General features: G+C 37.6%; 1 long non-coding RNA gene across 1 annotated transcript in view; it reads right to left on the bottom strand.

Annotated features, from left to right (window-relative positions):
* Positions 1-18085: 18085 nt before the first annotated feature.
* Positions 18086-23054, bottom strand: part of LOC113627763 (uncharacterized) — a 17610-nt gene continuing 12641 nt past the window's right edge. Inside the window, exon 4 of the long non-coding RNA XR_003435721.1 lies at positions 18086-18484. This is a non-coding gene — a long non-coding RNA (uncharacterized LOC113627763). The remainder of the gene's footprint in view (positions 18485-23054) is intronic.

Raw genomic sequence — 23054 nt, 5'->3', positions numbered from 1 at the left:
GGATTCTGAATTTCTCTATTAATATCAACCCATCTGCTTGAAATTTTCCAGATTTCCTCAAATATCCTGGCCCCCTGAGTTCTTGTTTACTGCAGTTAGTCTTTTTATTTCTTTCATAACTTCTTATAATCCCAAAGGGAGTTTGGGAAGAAGAGACAGTAAAACTGAGTGCTCAGTCTGCCATCTTGAATAAGCTGGTGAATCATTTTTAGCAATATTTTCTGTGATTTAACTTCACTTTTGAAGACAAGGTTATATAAAACAGCATTCAGTATTAAATTTGGGCATTTTTGTTAAGACTTTTTTTATAATTGGAAAAGCTTTAGAGTAAGATTGGCTCCTATCCTGTATTAAAATCAACCATTAAAGCTCAATTTAGTCAATCTGTAGTCCATTAGGGGAGAAATTAGTTTTTCTGTAGAAATGAATTGGCGGTCAGTTGTCCGTACCAAGATAACTTTCAGTACCACACAGGTCGCCCAAGAGAGCTAGGTCATCAGGCAGGCTACCCAAGAATTGTTATCTAAGGAGTGGTTTATGGTCAACAAATTGGGTAGTAGGTAGAGCACAGAGAAAGTGAGTGACGTATGAGAGGCAATATATGTAGATATGATTTTCTGTGCCAAAAGCTTCATCAATTTTCCTTTCATCTGCTGATTTCCTCTGGTCCCTTCAAGTGAGAGAAAAGTCAACTTGTCAAAAGCTGACATTCTTCCTCTGAATAGTTCCACAATTGTTCTGGCCCTTGTGCTTCTCAAGTTTGAAGAGAGGAAAATTCCTCAGGGAGAAAAGTAGGTAGTTCAGTGCATTACCCTGTAAAAAGATTACAGTAAAAACTCTACAGGACTGGAAGGTGAAGATTTAGGTCAGAAATCAGAAAGTTGTATTCTACTGTTATAAGATTTTCTTTGAAATATTTGTCTCTATTATAACTGTATCCGTTTCTACTTGAGACAATCAACTGGCATGTGAAATACCCGAATATTCTCAACCTCAGTTATTTAGACCCCTCTTTGAAATCTTCCATATAAGCCCTTCAATACCTTAAAATTGTAGAGAAATTTGTTTTTTCTTTAATATACAATCCAACTGATGTTCATATCATGTAAGAAAAATTACAGAATATCTCCCTTATAATGCAGCTTTCTTACTATGTTTTACATGAGCTATTGTTAAAATCTTTTGTGGATAGTTAGAGGTACAAAATAAACTGAATTTCCATGATAATGATCTGTGACTAAGCAGGTCACAGGTATATCAGGAGTATCCATTCCCAACTGTCTCAGTTGTAAGATCCTGGGCATAATCACAATTTGAGTCACAAGTACAAGGGGTAGGACCTCCTCTTTCCTATCCCACCAGGTGTTTGGGAGCCCATTTGATCTTGCAATTTCTCAAGGATGAAGCATCACTTAAGAGTCAGCTGACTCACAGAGCAAATAATCATGGCATTAGCCTGTTGTTGGTTAGGAGACAGGCTGATGGGGGCTGTTGGTGAATTTGGCAAAGTGTTTAGACTAATGGGAACAGGACTTATGAATGACTTAGAAGAACTTTTATTCAACAAAGTTCTTCAACAATAAAACAGTGCTTTTTGCATTATATATATATATATATATATTTTTTTTTTTCCCTATTACCAGGTTCTTTTACAAAATGTCCTTTCTCAGAGACCATGTTCCTGTTAGAGGAATCCAGATATTCATGTGCCCCTTTCTTCTCCTATATTTTTCAGACTCTGACTCTTTCCAACTCATAGCCCTTTGTTTCCTGCCACAAAAATATATCATTCTCTTTTCTGTAATAATAACATTTGAAAGCCAATCAGTAATCTGGATAATAATCCATTAAAACCAAATAATGAGTGAAAGAAAAAAAATTAAAAAGGTTTTCCCTCTCATAAAAGGCAATGAGGGCTGAATAACTGTGTAGTTGATACTTACTGGTAAGGGAGATACTTATTCTGCTTCTGGGAAGAAAGCTTCTCATCCCAACCCCCTAATCCCAATCCTACTCAGAAAGGGGCTGAATAAACTACTTCCACTGAACTAAGAAAATGGAAAGCTTATATTTTTATATCAGTCAGAAATTGGCATTTGTATTCTTCTACTACTATACACTAATATATATTAAAAATTTTGTAGAGAAAATATCAGAGGCTTGCCTTTTAGTTTCTGAGACTACATTTTTTATTTCTGTGGTTTAAAATGTTATCAATATATGACTTTTAGTTCTGTTGAGTTTCCTATAATGTCATAGAATTTATGTTTAACAAAGTCTTGTAAAAAGGTTTAAAGAAAGATTGAGGTTTTCAGTAACAAAAATTACTTTTTAGAATTTTAGACTAGCCAAAGAGTTTGTCCTAAAAGTATTTATTATCTGTTCCAGAATTCACAGATAAGTACACAGTATAATTTTATTGAATTCAGCATATTTTAAAAAGTTGAAAAGATGTAATTTTTCTATTTATACCTAGAATACAATCTGTGCATTTGAAAAAAAAAAGAAACTTCAGAGACAAACTGGAGATTTATTTAGTCTGTCTTTATTTAAAAAGAGCCAAAGGAAAAAACACACAAATACAATTGGCTAATTGCTTTGCAATTTGGCTTTATTTCCTTGACACTAATGGAGAATTTCTAACACCTAAACAGCTAATGAGTTGGGAAGTTATGAGTTTTATCTGAATACAGATATTTAGTCAGAAAGAAAAAGAAGTTTATTTACTCCTTGAGAACAGAGAAGACTGAACAGACATAAGCTGTGTCTATATTCCAGTCTGCTGGGTGCTAGTTTTGTGTGCCCTAAGGATCTTGCAGTGTGAAGGGAAACATGGGTGTACAAATATATATTTTCAGTCTCATATGTTTAATGTCAGGATAGATGTGTTGTCAGAGCCCATAGAATATCAATCATCTAAATAACGACAATAATAAACTACAGAAAAATGACTATTAGTGCCAACTATGAAATGTTTATTATGTTTCAGGTTCTCTGCTAAGTGCTTTATATACCATACTCCTTGAGTCCTCACTGAAGAATGTAGGTATAATTGTCCTCATTCTAATTAATAATAATAGTAATAAAATCATCATCACCATCATCATCTGGGAGGTAAATATATTTCTACAGCTCATAAGTAGAAGATCCAAGATTCAGTATCCTATCTATTTAAATCCAAAGCCCATGTTTTTAACACCCCCAGTTTATGTCCCCTTACTTTCCTATCAGGAAATTTTCTGGAAGATGTACAACTATAGTTAGATATGGCAACAAATGTGAAATTAAGCAGTCAAGGAAGTAGAATGAGAAAGCTAATTTAATCAGGAAGAATGTCATTTACATACCAGAAGAAGAGAGTACACCATATTTTTATGGAATCCAAAGCAATTATTTTCATCATGTGATTATAAATTGCATAGAGCAAGGGGCAGACATGAGGCCATAGAATTAGGCTGGGGCCACATAATTAGGGGTTCAAATGCCTGACTAGGAACCTGGGGTTTCTTTAAGTCATAGAAAAAGATTGAAGCTTAAACAGGGAAGTGGCATGGTTGGATTTGCACGTTTGATGGAAGTCCCGTTGGACCAGGGCAGAGGATGTCTGGTAGAGCCATTACCGAGGTATCTAATAGAGAAAATGGAGCAAATGTGTGAGAAAACAAAGGCTTCACACTGAAAAACAGGAAAGATTCAATCTGCATGACCTGTGTGTTACACACACGCTCTCTGAAGACAGACGAATGTTACAGGTAAGACCTTGGAAATCCTCAGCGTGGGAAGTCGCAGTTGTATCTGGCTTAGGCATAAGCAGTGGTGGCCTTGATGGAAGCAGTACTACGATTTCAGCTCTGGTCTTCCTGGGAGTTGTCTCATTGCCTCAGACAATGGGGTGGGGTCTGGCACATTGAGACTGTCCCGCTAGCAGGCAGATATACTTGGATCCATCTGGCATGTTCAGTCTGTACCTAACTCTACAAAGCACCTTCTCCAAGTGCTCCCCATGACTCTCCCACCCACCTCAGAGTTTTGATACCTTCTTTTTCCTTCCTACCCAACAGCCACCCTCCTACATCCTGTCATAGTTGATTCCTTTTTCATCTTTATATCTTAGCTTAAGCACCATGTTTCAGGGATGCATCTTCACCACATCTTCACCAGATGAGAGCTCCCATATGCACTCCCATAGTCTCCTATACCTTTTTCCTCCAGCTATAATCACAAGTTATAATTATATATTTAAGAAATTATTTGATTAATGCCTGTCTCTATAGCTCTCCTAAGGAAGAGCAATGTGTGTAGTATTCTTGAATGTCTCATAAGTCCAGCAAATTTTCTAGAACATAGTGTGTTCTCAACACATATTTACTCAATGAAAGAATGACTTCCGGGGCTTCCCTGGTGGCGCAGTTTTTGAGAGTCCGCCTGCCGATGCAGGGGACACGGGTTCATGCCCCAGTCCGGGAAGATCCCACATGCCGCGGAGCGGCTGGGCCCGTAAGCCATGGCCGCTGAGCCTGCGCATCCAGAGCCTGGGCTCCGCAATGGGAGAGACCACAACAGTGAGAGGCCCGTGTACCGCAAAAAAAAAAAAAAAAAAATGACTTCCCCATCGGTGCTATCACAATTGACATGTTGAACATGAGAAGTGTATCCATAAGCTCTGACCTCATTGATCTCCCTCATGATTGTAGTAAAAAAAAGTATTTACCTTGCGTTGTAGTAAACATCCTTGTCGGGATTTTCCTCTTTTGATCATTCATTTACTCATTCACTCCACAAACAATAATTGAGCACAATGCCCTGTACTAGGACTAGGAATACAAAGATAAAAAAAGACTTGTCTTTTCTCGCAAGGGCTCAGTTACTTCTGCCCACCTTCCAATCTCACTTTTCTACATTTTTCTTTTTTTCAGCAAACTAATCCTACCACCAGAAAATAAGTTGCCAGTATTCCAGTCTCTTGTGTTTTCTACTAAAAATTGCCTGCAGAATGAGACATGGCTCTTTTGTTATTTTCATTAGAAAGCAAATTGCTTGTGATACCTTTGACAAGAATTAAATGGAGGCATAGAGTTAACTTCACATTACTGTGGAGGTGAATTTTTGAGAAAGGAATGGAGTCTGTCAGACTCAGAGGTTCATTGCTGTTTATTAAAAAAATGGCATCATTGAGCTCTTGAATCACTGCATAAGGACACCTAAGCTGAATGTCTAGTGACGGTTTTTATAAAGAATTTTACCCTGTAATGACTGTTCCTGCCGTGTTATTGTTTCAAGTGGTTGTAAGAAAGAGTTTTATTCTTGCTATTTCAAAGAAAACAAGAATATTTTGGAGGTTTGGTATTTGAACACCTTTCTTCTTTGTTCAATTCTAAGTTTTAGAAAAGAATGATGGCTTGTGGTTTGTGTTGGAAATAAACTACTGCAGTTGAAAGGTGTTTTTGCAGTTTCCCCAATGTGTCATGTTTATGCTAACCTTTTCAAAAGAAAAGCTTTGAGAAACTGACTACAAAAGCAGTGCACTCTGGGCAGAAAGTAGGAATTTGGTGGGAGGGTGTGCAAAAGTGTTTATATATCTTACTTGACAGCATTAGTGAGTATAATGAATTATATCACAGTACAGCATTTGTTTAAAATTATTGTAACCTGGGTTATCTACATTTAAGATTTCTTACATAGATTATGTGTCTGTATTTATTTGTTTCTTTATAATTAGCCTTTTTCAAGAAAGTTTTAAATAAGGTTTGCCCACTCTTCAACAATCACCAGTACTAGTCTTACCACACTGTGTCTTTAATCTGTATGAAGATGAACCAGCATTGGTGGAGTTCTTAGCCTTCACAATAGAAAAACAACGAAGTCTGCTCATAGAAATTTCTTTCACTCTCATTTTACTTCAGTCTTATTCCTTCACCTGGCGTTCACATTAGATTCAATTGACTTGGTTCTGGTAATGACTCAAAGATGCTGGCTCTTCAATTTCCTTCCCCAAATGTGGACAATTCTAATTATGTACTTGACACTGATTTAGCCCCTGATCTAGCCCCTGATCAACTTGTGACTCCAGGATTTAGATTTTAGCATATGCTGTGGTTCTGTACTTGTCTTGGCACTAAATATTATGGCAAACTAACTTTAATGTACAACCAAAATTGAATTCTGCTTCCTACTAAGGCAGGTGTAAGAACATATTTACATGGACCAAAGAAAAGGTGATTTTTTTTTAAAGAAAGGACAAGTTAATTTTCTGAATGTTTAATCCAATCATTTCCAAAAGTCTAGATATTTGAAATTTGTCCACTTGATTGATTTAATTGCACTCAATCACACAGATTCCTCCTCTCATGGAAAGACAACTGAAATTTCTGTGAGCCAAGCAGAACATATATAAAGCAGAAAAGAAGAAAAGGAAATACTAGAAAAAACCCCACTGTAACAGAAAAAGATGACTGCCTTTGATGGCTTGTTAGTAAACTCCACATGATTGAGGAAAAGTAAGTAAGGTTGAAAATAGGCTATTAGGAAATTCTCAAATTACATGCAAAGAGAAAAAAGAATGGAAGAGTAACAATAGAAATTTCAAGAATCTTGGTGTAATTGCAAAAGGTACAACATACATAGTGTTGTTAGGAAGATAAAGGAGTTAGGAAAATATTTGAAGTAATAATGGCCAAGAGCCAAGGACTGTCCGAAATTAAAGACAGATACAAAACAAAAACAAACAAACAAACAAAAAAGCAGATCTAGGAAATTCAGACAATAATCAGGATTAATATGTTAAAAAAATCATTCCTAAGCACATCATATTAAAACTACAGAAAACCAAAGACAAAAAGGATATCTTGAAAGTATCCAGATTAAAAAAAAAAAAAATCTTGCTATAGAGAAACAAGTACAAGAATTAGAGCAGACTTATCTGAAAAATCAAGCAAGCAAGAAGAGAGTGGATTGAAATATGTAAAACATTGAAGGAAAAACAAAACACCAACTGAGAATTTTATATCCAGTGAAATTATCATGGTAAAGTGAAGAAATAAAGACAAAAAGAAAAAGAAAAAACTGAAAGTTTTTTTTTTTTTATTGTCAGTAAACTTGTCTTGCATGAAATGTTAAAAGACACTCATGAGAGCTAAACTTCTTTGTTTTGGAATGATAGGTTTTACAGACAAGCAAGGAGAGAAGGCAAACATGATTTGCATGACAATATGTTAGAATTGAAGGTATTGAAGGTATTAGTACAAAATCATATTTAGCTTAATATTTACACAGAAAGTTACATATAGTTACATGTAAAATTACACATGAATATATATAATATATATACACACTAGTATATACACACATATCCCCTTGATCTGTCAACCAAGAGGGCCTAGAGGCAATGACCCCTTAATAGCAATGAACAACCTAGAGCCCAGTTATTTGTTTCTAAGACTATTTCCCAATAAAAGGAGCCTGTTCTCCTTGAAGAAATGGCTGATTCTAGGACCAGGGCATTAAATATACAAGATGAACCTGGAACATCTTGAAATGCCAGAAGGTAAGGAAGTACTTAAATGAGAATGTAATAAATGATTATGTCAAAGGAGACAACTGAAAGAGCACAGTGGCCAAAAGTGAAACAGTTGAAGCAATAAAGTAAACAAAACATTTTTGGATTAAGACCAAAAGCATTAAATAAATATCCAATGAGTGCATACTGATATAAATACATTTTAAAAGTGAAAGAGAATAGATACATTTCCTGTGCAGAAAAATTCCAGATAATTTATATAGATACTTCGCCTTCAAAGAGGTAGAGCATAATCCCCATTCCTTAAGGGTGGTCTATGCCTAATGACATCCTTCTAAAGGGTACAGTATGGAAAGTGAGGTGGAAGTGAGAGTAGGGAGAGAAACTTGACAGTGGAGAAACCTGATACTGATACTATCAAATCTAGGTGATCAAGGTTAATTTCATTAGTGGTAAGTTTGGTGATTGGGTGATGTGATGAGAAAGGAACCCTACCTCTGTGACCCTCTTACTGAAACCCATAAACCCAGTCCCACCATGAGGAAAATAGGCAAATCCCAATTTTATCTTTCCAGTAAACAGTGCCAGAGCAACTGACTATCCACACGCAAAAGAATGAAGTTAGACTCCAACCTCACACTATACACAACAATTAACTGTAAATGGATCAACAACCTAAATAAGACTCTTAGAATACAACATAGATGTAAATTTTTGTGACCTTGGATTAGGCAACTATTTTTTATATAATACATATAGCACAAGCAATCAAAGGAAAAGTAGATAAGTTGTATTTCAACAAAGTTTAAAACTTCGTGCTTCAAAGAACACTATCCAGAAAATTAAAAGATACCACAGAATGTAAGTAAATATTTGTAAACTAAATATACTTGATAATGGTCTAGTATCCAGAGTATAGTAAGAAAGCTTACTGCTCAAAAATAAAAAGACACAAAATCTAATTTAAAAATTGGCAAGGAATTTGAATTGGCATTTCTCAAAAGGAGCTTTATAAATGGCCAATTAGGACATTAAAAAATGCTCAGGGGCTTCCCTGGTGGCACAGTGGTTGAGAGTCCGCCTGCCGATGCAGGGGACACGAGTTTGTGCCCCGGTCTGGGAGGATCCCGCATGCCACGGAGCAGCTGGGCCCATGAGCCATGGCCGCTGAGCCTGCGCGTCCGGAGCCTGTGCTCCGCAATGGTAGAGGCCACAGCAGTGAGAGGCCCACGTACTGCAAAAAAAAAAAAAAAAAAAAAAATGCTCAGCATCATTAGCCATCTGGAACAGGTAAATCAAAACCTCAGTAAGATATCACTTCCCACCCACTAGGATGACCAAGTTTAAGGAGGCAGACAATACCAAGTGTTGACAAGGATGTGAAGAAGTTGAAATTCTCATACATTTCTGTTGGGAATATAAAATGGAACAGCCATTATAGAACATAATTTGGTGGTTCCTCAAAAAGTTGAGTAGAGTTACTACATGAGCAAGTATTTATACTCCTAGGCACATATCCAAGAGACTGATATCATATGCTCACACAAAACCTGTACTCAAATGTACATAACAGCATTATTTGTAATGGCCAAAAAGCAGAATCAACCCAAATGTTCATCAACTGATGGATGGAAAAATAAAATAGCGTATATCCATACAATTGAATATTATTTATCCATAGAAAGGAAGGATGAACTGAAACATGCTACAGCACAGACTGATCTTGAAACCATTACACTAATTGAAAGAAGCCAGATACAAAAGGCCATATGTTGTATGGTTCTATTTAATGTATTGTCCAGAATAGACAAATCTATAGAGACACAAAGTATATTAGTGATTTCAGGGTCTTGGAGGAGGAGGAAATATGTATGAGATTTCATTTTGGAGTGATGAAATAATGGTTACACAATGAGGTGTATATACTAAAATCCACTAAATTGTACTATTTAAAAGTGTGCATTTTATAATATGATAATTATTTTTCAATTTTTAAAAATACCAATTGAGGGCCATTCTGACCTTCATTCCTTATCAGTACCCAAACACTACTCCTCAAAACTTTCAAGGTCAAAAAAAATGAGGAAAGAGTAAGAAACTGTCACACACAGCCAAGGGGAGACTAAAGAAAGATGGCTAAGTATATCCTGGATGACATTCCAGAACAGAAAAAGACTAGATTAAAAACTAGAAAAATCTGATTAAAGTATGGACTTCATTTAATAATAATGAATCAATATTTTTTCATTAATTGTGACAAATAGACCACAGTCACATAAAACATTAGTAGGGATACCATAGGAAAAAAATATATGTGGGGCATATGAAAACATTTTCACTTTTTTTGTAAATCTAAAAATGTTCTAAAATTACAAGTTTATTAAAAGAAACTCATTTATGAAGTACTGGCATTACTCTCCACTATGAAGATAAGTAAAAAGATGCAACAAAAGCTTAAATAACCTGCCATAGCTAGTAAGTGCCAAAGCTGGTATTTGAACCTGGACAGTCCAGCTCTGGAGTCTGTGCTTTTGCTCATTGTGCACAATGTTTTCTGATTTATCTTCCACCCTCTTCAACCTTTTCCATGTCCCTGAAAGCTGGCTTATAAAATTTCTCTTGCCCTGCTTCAAGATGCATTAGAATAAATGGAGGACCAGACCAGAAGGGGATTGGATGGAGTAAAGAGAAGGGTGCCGGCAGTTATTCCCCCTCTCTCTCCCTATAGAGTCATCTTAGGCTGGCTGCAGTTTTGATCTCTCAACCAAATGTCCTAGCTCCCATCTGGAAGGCTTTTCTGTGCAGCTTTTTTTCATGTTCCAGTAATGGCTCCCTTTCCACCGCTCAAACCTAAGCACTGTATTATTTTTTTGTGGTTTCCTTACACCTTGTCTATATCTTTATGAATAGTACATAAATGAATAGACTATCTTTTCTGTGCCAAGTCCCTTTCTGATACCACCATTATGTTAATTCTCAACTTGTTGTCAAAGAACATAAGTTAACATTATAAAGTAGGAGGAGTTTACCTTCAGTGGCCTCTCACTTGTCCATCTAACTCCTCCAAATATACATTAAGATTTTTTAGAACAAACACAGCATTTATTCATAGTTGATAAAAGTTCTCATAATCCTACTTCAGGTAAATGTTTCATTTCACTAAATCAAAAGAAACTCAAATCCAAAGATGTAAGTAATTTACTATAGTCCTAGTTATAGGAGATATTACCAAGATAATACTTTCACATATCAAACTTGAAAAGAGAAAAAGTACTTTCTACTAATTCTTTTGATATCTCTCAGAGGGAATAAGAAAACATATAGCTTAAAGATTTGAAATTGAAACCTAACATAACAAAAATCACATCAAATAAACTGCATTATATTAGAGACTTTATATAGCACAGAATTCTTTCTAGGGGTAAAAGAACTTTTTTTAAATTTTGTGCTTTTGCATTATCTAAAATATGTCAGAATTATGACTAAAAAGGGCATAGAAACAATTGTTTTCAGTCATACCAGTTTCCACAACAGTTTGAAAGGGACAATGTGCATATTTTGATGTAATCTCTCCATGACAGTGCGGTGGTTGAGTTTAGATATCTTTTTGTATCATTTTGTTTTTCAAAAACATGTAATTTATGAGAATGTTCATTTTATGTAATATATCAAAAAAATATGAACTGCTCACTCAAAATTAAAGGCCCATTTTATTTTCACTTCCCAGACTATTGAAGACCAGATTCACAGTATATATATGTGATACAGCCACCAAGGTGTAATATGTGCATAAGAGTACATGGCCAAAACCATGCACTTAGTGAATAGCAAGGAAATGACATATATATGTGTGTGTGTATGTGTGTGTGTGTGTGTGTGTGTGTGTGTGTGTGTGTGTGTGTGTGTGTGTATGACTTCCCTGGTGGCGAGGTGGTTGGGAATCTGCCTGCCGATGCAGGGGACACGGGTTCGATCCCTGGGCTGGGAAGATCCCACATGCCACGGAGCAACTAAGCCCATGTGCCACACCTACTGAGCCTGCATTCTAGAGCCCATGAGCCACAACTACTGAAGCCTGCGAGCCACAACTACTGAAGCTTATGTGCCTAGAGCCTGTGCTCTGCCACGAGAGAAGCCACCACAATGAGAAGCCCGCACACTGCAACAAAGGGTAGCCCCTGCTCACTGCAATTAGTGAAAGCCTGCACGCAGCAACGAAGACACAATGTGGCACCCCGACCCCAGCAAAAAAAAAAAAAAAAGACAGACAGATGACAGATAAACACACACACACACACACACACACACACACATATATATATAACTATATATAGTTAGGCTGCAATGAAATATTACAATGTCTCCACCTAGCTGAGCTAATTCAAGCCTGTCAATACAAACATAACTTCCTTTACCCAGTCATACTCTGGGGGAGCCACCTTCAAAATTCCCCAGTCCTTTTTTCTAACATTCTTCCCTTCTTAATCCAGCAAAATGAACTGACAATTTAGCCAACCCACTGACGTCACCTTCGGAGAATGGATAACGTTCTAGGAAAGGGACTTCTTGGCAATCTCCCTGACAGCATTTCTTGTTCTAACCATTCATTTCACTCTCAGAATATTTCAGTTGTCTGTTAATATTCCAGGCCTGCAACAGCTACATGGAAGAAAGAACTCCAGATAAGTAAGCTATTGTGTATTCTGCTGTCCATTTTTTCCTCCCATGTAAGCCCAGGGGGAATGCTGCCCAGAGAGACACTTTACATGGTAGGTGGTTCCATTAGGGAGAACTAAAGCAAATCAAAAGCTACACTCTGCTGATTGCAGCCTCAACCAGACATTGGCTTATGGAAATTGCTGAAGATTTTCTAGGGCAGGCTGAGCAAATTCATTTTCATGAAGATCAGCACTGAATGAGAGACTGGTCTAGATGAACTTTAAAGTCCTTGCCATGCCTAAGATTCAGGGATTGGGGACACAGAGTTTTACTATAGAAATTAGGTATTAGAGTTACTTATCCTCTCTCTTACCTCTTAGATATCTTTGATAGTAGCACTAATAAAAGTCAAAATTTAGAGATGAACTGTAATAACACCATTTAGATAAACACTGTTGGTCTTCTCCACAAAACTTTCTTCACTTAGCCACCTTCCAGCTTGTGTTATCCATTTCATACATATCTGATCAAAATGATATAGTTTAAGGTCTCTATGAATGGAAAGGCAAGACTTCCCTAAGAAATTCACAGTGGATGTCTGGAGGTGCAGCTGCCATCATGAAACTATTTAGGGAAAATTTACTGGGTTGAGCAGAAAGATAGAAAGAAGTGGGTCAGTAAGAATATCTCTAAGCAGCCCTCCCAACTCTTGAGTGGCTTCCTATGTATCTATTGTTATATAAAATAAATAAACCTGTGTATTTCTAAACCAGCAGACTTCTGTATTCTGTCATTTTTAGCCAAAACACTCTGAAACTGACAGTCACCAAGATATAATGTGTGGATAAAAGTACATAGTCAAAATTGATACCGAGCAGAGCCTTGTGGAGCTCCTGGGCACAAAAGCCTTCTGTGTCCCCCATTTCTTGATTATAGGAAATAGACTTCATTCAGCCTCCATGAGTTTCAATGAGCAGGTTCAAAGTGTTGCTAATTAGGGAAGAGACAGGATGTGAGACAAGGAAGGAGCAGTCAAGAAACAATAGTGCAGCCTTGGGGCAAGGTCCTGATTCCCCCTCAAGGGATATACATAGCAATAACTTTGAGTGGTTTTGCAGATACTTAAACCCCTACAAGATGGGAGAAGTTAACTGTATGCTGCCCATAAGCATGTAGACTCCAGACCCACCCGGCTGGAAGCAGAAGGTTGATGATGCTGACTCCCAATTACCTCACCAGCAACCAATCAGAAGGACGTCCATGAGCTGATCATGCCCTCTTTGAACCATTACTATAAAACTCCTCACAACACCCTCCAGGTTGGGACACACAGTTTTGAGGGCATTAGCCTGCTGGGGCCGCCGTTGCCTAGCAAAGCAATCAATCTATTCTACTTCACCCAAAACTCTGTCTCTGAGATTTAATTTGGTTTTGGGATACAGAGGCTGGATTCAGCTTCAGATTCATGCACTTAATGAATAGCCAGATGACTAACCTGTAAAAGGGTAAAGTTAAGAACTGACTTTCAAGAAGTCATCTGAAATTAGAGCAGAGTTTGATAATAAAGCCTGATAAGAGGAAAGAAGAGTAAATGATAGGTGTCCATAAACTTGGCTAGTGTTCTGCTTTTGAGAGCCCCTGATACTACCCCCTCCATCTGTTTTCTATGGCCAAAATGCTTTTTTTTTTTTTTTTTTTTTTTTTTTTAGATTTAAAGGCAATATCTAAGGTAATCAGCATCTGACAATCTAGAGTAAAGATATAGGGACAGAATTTTAAGATCTTAGAATACGTCTCAAGGTCATGAATTTGTGACATCAAGCACAAAGAACATTCTTTTCTTCTTGGCTGGAAATAGCATAACAAACTAAAAGTTATGAAATTTCATTTTGAGGAATAATGTCTACCACCAAGGGATACAAATTAATAAAATCTGTGATTAAATGTTCAAACTCTTTTAAGAATAGTACCCATTAGTATGAGGGAATTATCTATTTTTCCATAAAATTAAGGTAATTATCTCAGAAATTTAAAATTTTTCTACTTTTTGCTTTATCTGATTGGAAAAGTTTGTGGTAACAAAACAAAACAAAACAAAACACAATGAGAGGAATTCTAAACTTGGAGAAGGCCCAGATCTAAGTCATGACTCTATCACTTACTACTTTTGTAACTTTGGGCACATAGTTCTGATCTTCAGTTTGTCCATAAGTAAAAGGAAACAATATCCCTCCTATCTCTTACTGTGAGAATAAAACCCACTGATTCATTTAACAAATGTTTGTTGATTGTAGCTATGAACCAGGCACTTTGCTAGGTTTGGGGAAGACAGAGTTATAGACGATGGACATAACCTCATTCCTAGAGAATCTCACCTAGAACAAATATGTAACCAAACTTGAATTAATTGTAATGACTAATATTCTGGGGGCATTCTGAAAAACCACTGGGGAAGGAAAGGAACAACTAGATCCACGAGACCAGGAGATTACAAAAATGAGATGACATTGTAAAGGGTAAAATATTATATAATGAAAACAATATTACTGTTTTGAGATATCATCCTCAGTTTAACAATTATAATAAAAATATATTACATACATACCTATGCCAGTCTGTGCATTGATTGCCATATGTCTGTAACCCAGATATTAGATGGGTCTCCCAAGTCAAATGATTTTCATCTCAAATCCCTCTTTCATATCTAGGGGCAAACCTGATCTCATCAACATGTTTGCATTTTTTCTTGTGGTCTTTGTTCTCAGTGTCACTTCTGTGACCATGCTCTTGATTCCAAAAGTGCCCATTTTCTATGCCAAGTTGAACCAGAAATAAAACTCGGATAAGGCTCCCCACTCCTCATTTTCCACCACTGACACCACCAACAATAAAACACTCACATAATCACTGATGTGATGGTTAGATATCACTGAGAGTTCTAAATAATGAGAGGCATTATATCAACATCAGAGAGTAGCATAAAAACATTATATGTTTGATGTTCTTGTTATTCACTATTCTAAAAGTCCAGGCAGCATTGCCTGAGATCCATGAACCTCATGACCCAGCTTTGTGCCCTTTCTCTTCTCAAATCCTTTCTATTCTTTCTATCCTTCCTATTCTTTATGCTGTTCTCAGGAGCATAAAACTGTTTCTCTCATTTGCTCATGAAGAACAGATTAGCTACCACCATATTCACCCAGGATGGTACATTGTACCCCTATACTTCTCAAGATATTTTCATGAGCAAGTTTTTTATTTCCCACAATGATACTCAGAAGCACACATTCTTCATGGACACTTTCAGAGAAAAAAACTAGATTACAGATTGGAAATCACCAGCCCAATGTCCTGTAGCCAGTAAATGGCAGGACTGGGATTCAAACTTGTATTGCCTGATGTAAAAATCTCCATTCGATTCTCCATATCCCTAATCTGCACTAGGCTTCCTTTGTGTGTTTCATTCAGGATTTATTTTTTGAAAGATATTTGAATATATCACAAAGTTTTAAAAAAAACACTTCCTTCCTCAAGATGTAAAATGAGCTTTAATTAAGGCAGAACTGCCCTGAAAAAATATTTTCCAATTATGTTGATATAATTGTTTCCCCAGCATGATGTCGCCTGGTATCAGCTTTAGCAGGCAGTGGAGACATGGTGATATTGGGCTATTACCACTGCAGGCCTGCTCTTAAATTAGACATGGCATTTGGAAAGCGGTCTCTACTCCAGCATTCTTAAACAAATATAGATGAAAACTTTTGTCTCTATTTAGACTTCCCACAGAGTTTCATTAATTCATCTCTGTCTGGACCTCTTGGTCCCCCCTGGAAGGCCATAGCTGTAATGATGAGATACAAATCCAACTGAATATTCAACCTCACGACCTGGCAAAATGCCTAGAACAAGGGCAAGGACAGCCCACTATTATGTTCCTATATAAATTCTGACAGAAGAAGAGCAGATCATCTTATCCTTGTCCCCAAGCACAGCCACAAAGAAGGCAGAGATTCTGATGGAGATAAGACTTTGTGTGGGGGGGTGGGGGGTTGGGGGGGTGGAGTTGCAAAACTAGGTGAGAGAGCTGCACGTGCGTCCTGCCAAATCTACTAAAGATGAAAAAAATATTATAGTTCTTTTTAAATAGTTTTATTAAGTTGTGCTCTGAGTTAGATTTAAGCTATATTACCTTTTTATTTCGAGACTTCTTTTTTAGAAATTCCTTCAGTAAAGTCCAGTGATATCATATATATAATAAAAATAAAAAATATATAACAGCATATATTTCTTATGTACTTCATATACCTTACTTTAGCCAGGCACCATTCTGAGCTCTGTATATATATATATATATATATATATATATATATACCCTTGATTCCCTTTGAAATAAGTACTGTTATTTTTCCTGAGGCTCAGAGAGGTTAAAGATGTTGCATGGCATCAAATAGCGAGTTTATTACTTTTCAGCTATTTGATGTCATGCAAGGTCCTTCACCTCTCTGAGCGACACACACACAGTGTTATTATATATAATATATATAGGAAGTGTTACATTTGTAACATGGAAAAAAAGGGACACATTAGCAATCTGACATTGACTTCTTAAGGAGGGTAGTTCACCATAAAAAGCAGTTATTTAGATCTGAATGAAGAATTAATGGATTTGGGACTTCCCTGGTGGTCTAGTGGTTAAGACTCCATGCTTCCACTGCAGGGGGCGCATGTTCGATCCCTGGTCTAGGAAGTTCCACATGCTGCAGTTTGGCCAAAAAAAAAAAAAAAGAGAGAGAATTAATGGATTTGGCGGTTAGAGTGGATAAGGACTGCCACAGATATAAATTGCTCATAAAATAAATAATATGGAATAAAAAATATAGAAAGATCCAGAATGAAGATCCCTGGTTCTGGGACCAGAACATTAAGGGGAAAATAGAGAGGCTCTTCTGAAAGTGTCTATAGAGAAGTCTTGGTGTCTAAAGTACAAAGCAAATGTTTGGTAAAGAACAGAAATGGCAAATGGGAATTTGTATTGATTTTTGCTCTGTAATATTTAATATAGGCCTTCTGGTTCTCTTCAAAGAAATCTTCGGTCAAATACTCATTTCTGGGAGACTTTCAATATGGCAAAGGAGTAAGACATGGAGATCACCTTCCTCCCCACAAATACATCAGAAATACATCTACATGTGGAACAACTCCTACAGAACACCTATTGAATGCTGGCAGAAGACCTCAGACTTCTCAAAAGCACCCACGTATCTGGGTAGGGCAAAAGAAAAAAGAAATAACAGAGACAAAATAATAGGGACAGGACCTGCACCACTGGGAGGGAGCTGTGAAGGAGGAAATGTTTCCACACACTAGGAAGACCCTTCCTGCGGGCGGAGACAGGGGTGGCGGAGGGGGGGAGATTCAGAGCTGCGGAGGAGAGCGCAACAGGGGGGCCGAGGGCAAAGCAGAGAGATTCCCGCACAGAGGATCGGTGCCGACCAGCAGTCACCAGCCCAAGAGACTTGTCTCTTCACCCGTCGGGGCGGGCGGGGGCTGGGAGCTGAGGTTCAGGCTTCGGAGGTCAGATCCCAAGGAGAAGACTGGGGTTGGCTGCATGAACACAGCCTGAAGGATGCTGGTGTGCCACAGCTAGCCAGCAGGGAGTCTGGGAAAGAGTCTGGAACTGCCTAAGAGGCAAGAGACCATTGTTTCAGGGTGCGCAAGGAAAAGGGATTCAGAGCACCGCCTAAACGAGCTCCAGAGACAGGCGCAAACTGCGGACTGTGGACACCAGAGACAGGCATGAGACGCTAAGGCTGCTGCTGCAGCCACCAAGAAGCCTGTGTGCAAGCACAGGTCACTATCTACACCTCCCCTCCCAGGAGCCTGTGTGGCCCGCCACTGCCGGGTCCGTGATCCAGGGACAACTTCCCCAGGGGAACACACGGCATGCCTCAGGCTGTTGCAATGTCACGCCTGTTTCTACCGCCACAGGCTCGCCTCGCATTCCATTCCCCTCTCTCCCCGCAGCCTGAGGGAGCCAGAGACCCCTAATCAGCTGCTCCTTTAACCCCATCCTGGTCTTGTCTGAGGGAAGAACAGATGCCCTCAAGCTACCTACATGCAGAGATAGGGCCAAATCCAAAGCTGAACCCCAGGAGCTGTGCGAACAAAGAAGAGAAAGGGAAATCTTTCCCAGCAGCCTCAAGAGCAGCAGATTAAATCTCCACAGGCAACTTGATGTACCTTCATCTGTGGAATTCCTGAATAGGCAACGAATTACCCCAAAATTGAGGGGGTGGACTCTGAGAGCAACTGTAGAGTTGGGGTTTTGCTTTCTGCATTTAATTTGTTTCTGGGTTTATGTTTACCTTAGTTTAGTATTTAGAGTTTATTATCATTGGTAGATTTGTTTATTGATTTCGTTGCACTATTCATTTTTTTAATAAATAAATTTTTTTTCTTGTTCTCTTTTTATGAGTGTGTATGTGTATGCTCCTTTGTGTGATTTTATCTGTATAGCTTTGCTTTTACCATTTGTCCTGGGGTTCTGTCTTTTTTTTTTTTTAGTATAGTTTATGGTGCTTGTTATCATTGGTGGATTTGTTTTTTGGTTTGGTTGCTCTTCTTTCTTTCTTTTTTTATTATTACTTTTTCATTTATGTTTTATATTTAATAATTTATTTTTTATTTTAATAACTTTATTTTTTTCTTCCTTTCCTCCTCTTTCTCTCCCTTTTTTTCTGAGCTGTGTGGATGACAGGTTCTTGGTGCTCCAGCCAGGTGTCAGGGCTGTGCCTCTGAGTGGGGAGAGCCGAGTTCAAGATATTGGTCCACCAGAGACCTCCTGGCTCCACATAATATCAAAGAGCAAAAGCTTTCCCAGAGATCTCCACCTCTATGCTAAGACCCAGGTCCACTAAACGACCAGCAAGCTACAGGGCTGGACATGCTATGCCAAACAACTAGTGAGACAGGAATATCACTCCACTCATTAGCAGAGAGGCTCCCTAAAATCATATTAAGGTCACAGATACCCCAAAACTCACCACCGGACATAGTCCTGTGCACCAGAAAGACAAGATCCAGCATCATCCACCAGAACACAGGCACCAGACCCCTCCACCAGGAAACCCATACAACCCACTGAACCAACTTTAGCCACTGCAGGCAGACAGCAAAAAAACTGGAACTACGAACCTGCAACCTGTGAAAAGGAGACCACAAACACAGTAAATAAAGCTAAATGAAGAGATGGAGAAACACACAGCAGATGAAGGAGCAATGTAAAAATGCACCAGACCAAACAAATGAAGAGGAAATAGACAGTCTACCTGAAAAAGAATTCAGAGTAATTATAGTAAAGATGATCCCAAATCGTGGAAATAGAAAGGAGAAAACAGAAGAAACTTTTAACAAGGACCTAGAGGAACTAAAGAGCAAACAAACAAGAATGAACAACACAATAAATGAAATTAAAAATTCTCTAGAAGGAATCAATAGCAGAGTAAGTGGGGCAGAAGAACGGATAAGTGACCTGGAAGATAAAATAGTGGAAATAACTACCACAGAGCAGAATAAAGAAAAACGAATGAAAAGAATTGAGGACAAACTCAGAGATCTCTGAGACAACATTAAATGCACCAACACTCGAATTGTAGGGGTCACAGAAGAAGAAGAGAAAAAGAAAGGGACTGAGAAAATATTTGAAGAGATTATAGCTGAAAACTTCCCTAATATGGGAAAGGAAATAGTCAATCAATTCCAGAAAGTGCAGAATCCCATACATGATAAATCCAAGGAGAAACACACCAAGACACATATTAATCAAACTATCAAAAATTAAATAAAAAGAAAAAATATTAAAGGCAGCAAGGAAGAAAAAATAATAATAACATACAAGGGAATACTCATAAGGTTAACAGCTGATCTTTCAGCAGAAACTCTGCAAGCCAAAAGGGGGTGTCAGGACACATCTAAGGTGATGAAAGGGAAAAACCTACAACTAAGATTACTCTACCCAGCAAGGATTTCATTCAGATTCAACAGAGAAATTAAAACCTTTACAGACATGGAAAAACTAAGAGAATTCAGCACCACCAAACCAGCTTTACAACAAATGCTAAAGGAACTTCTCTAGGCAGAAAACAGAAGAGAAGGAAAAAGCCTACAATAAGAAACCCAAAACAATTAAGAAAATGGTAATAGGAACATACATATCGATAATTACCTTAAATGTAAATGGATTAAATGCTCCACCTAAAAGACATAGATTGGTTGAATGTATACAAAAACAAGAGCTGTATATATGCTGTCTTCAGGAGACCTACTACAGACTTAAGGACACATGCAGACTGAAGTTGAGGGTATGGAAAAAGATATTCCATGCAAATGGAAATCAAAAGAAAGCTGAAGTAGCAATACTCATATAAGACAAAACAGACTCTAAAATAAAGACTATTACAAGAGACAAAGAATGGTGCTACATAATGATAAATGGATGAATCTAAGAAGAACATAAAACAATTGTAAATATTCCTGCACCCAACATAGGAGCACCTCAATACATAAGGCCATGGCTAACAGCCATAAAAGGGGAAATCAACAGTAACAAAATCATACTAGGGGAATTTAACACCCCACTTTCACCAATGGACAGATCATCCAAAATGAAAATAAATAAGGAAACACAAGCTTTAAATGATACATTAAACAAGATTGACTTAATTCATATTTATAGGACAGTTCATCCAAACACAACAGAATACACTTTCTTCCCAAGTGCTCATAGAGCATTCTCCAGGATAGATCATATCTTAGGTCACAAATCAAGCTTGGGGAAATTTAAGAAAACTGAAATCATATCAAATATCTTTTCTGACCACAAAGCTAAGAGGCTACATATCAATTACAGGAAAAATCTGTAAAAAATACAAACACATTGAGGCTAAACAATACACTACTAAATAACCAAGAAAGAGATCACTGAAGAAATCAAAGAGAAGATCAAAAAATACCTAGAAACAAGAGCTTCCCTGGTGGTACAGTGGTTGAGAGTCCGCCTGCCGATGCAGGGGACACGGGTTCGTGCCCCGGTCCGGGAAGATCCCACATGCAACGGAGTGGCTGGGCCCGTGAGCCATGGTCACTGAGCCTGTGCGTCTGGAGCCTGTGCTCCACAACAGGAGAGGCCACAACAGTGAGAGACCCGGGCACCGGAAAAAAAAAAAAAAAAAAAAAAAACCTAGAAACAAATCACAATGAAAACACGATGACCCAAAACCTATAGGATGTAGCAGAAGCAGTTCTAAGAGGGAAGTTCCTAGGAATACAATCCTACCTCAAGAAACAAGAAACATCTCAAATAAACAAGCTAATCTTACACCTAAAGCAATTAGAGGAAGAGGAACAAAAATACCCCAATGTTAGCAGAAGAAAAGAAATCATAAAGATCAGATCACAAATAAATGAAAAAGAAATGAAGGAAACAATAGCAAAGATGAATAAAACGTAAAGCTGGTTCTTTGAGAAAATAAACAAAATTGATAAACCATTAGCCAGACTCATCAAGAAAAAAAGCGACAAGACTCAAATCAATAGAATTAGAAATGTAAAAGGAGAAGTAACAACTATCACTGAAGAAATACAAAGGATCATGAGAGATTAGTACAAGCAACTATATGCCAATAAAATGGACAACCTGAAAGAAATGGACAAATCCTTAGAAAAGCATAACCTTCCAAGACTGAACCATGAAGAAATAGAAAATATAAAAAGACCAATCATAAGCACTGAACTTGAGACTGTGACTAAAATCTTCCAACAAACAAAAGCCCAGGACCAGATGGCTTCACAGGTGAATTCTATCAAACATTTAGAGAAGAGCTAACACCTACCCTTCTAAAACACTTCCAAAATATAGCAGAGGGAGGAACACTCCCAAACTCATTCTACGAGGCCACCATTATTACCCTGAAACCAAAAGCAGGAAAAGATGTCACAAAGAAAGGAAACTATAGGCCAATATCACTGATGAACATAGATGCAAAAATCCCCAACAAAATACTAGCATACAGAATCCAACACCACATGAAAAGGATCATACACCATGATCAAGTGGGGCTTATCCCAGGAATGCAAGGTTTCTTCAATATAAGCAAATCAATTAATGTGATACACCATATTAACTAATTGAAGGAGAAAAACCATATGATCATCTCAACAGATGCAGAAACAGCTTTTGACAAAATTCAACACCCATTTATGAAAAAATCCCTCCAGAATGTAGGCATAAAGGGAACTCACCTCAACATAATAAATGCCATATATGACAAAACCACAGTCAACTTCATTCTCAATGGTGAAAAACTTAAACCATTTCCTTTAATATCAGGAATAAGACAAGGTTGTCCACTCTCACCACTATTATTCAACATAGTTTTGGAAGTTTTAGCCACAGCAATCAGAGAAGAAAAAGAAATAAATGGAATCAAATCCAAAAAGAAGAAGTAAAGCTGTCACTGTTTGCAGATGACGTGATACTATTTATAGAGAATCCTAAAGACTGTACCAGGAAACTACTAGAGCTAATCAATGAATTTGGTAAAGTAGCAGGATACAAAATTAATGCCCAGAAATCTCTTGCATTCCTATACACTAATGATGAAAAATCTGAAAGAGAAATTAAGGAAACACTCCCATTTACTATTGCAACAAAAAGAATGAAATACCTAGAAATAAACCTACCTAAGGAGACAAAATACCAGTATGCAGAAAACTATCAGACACTGATGAAAGAAATTAAAGATGATACAAACAGATGGAGAGATATACCATGTTCTTGGATTGGAAGAATCAATATTGTGAAAATGACTATACTACCCAA

Source organism: Aethalodelphis obliquidens, unplaced genomic scaffold (genome assembly GCF_003676395.1).
Source record: "Aethalodelphis obliquidens isolate GAN/ISIS:26980383/991018 unplaced genomic scaffold, ASM367639v1 scaffold21, whole genome shotgun sequence".
Lineage (NCBI taxonomy): Eukaryota > Metazoa > Chordata > Mammalia > Artiodactyla > Delphinidae > Aethalodelphis > Aethalodelphis obliquidens.
The sequence above is the reverse complement of the archived record's forward strand: the minus strand, read 5'-3'. Positions and strand labels throughout refer to the sequence as shown.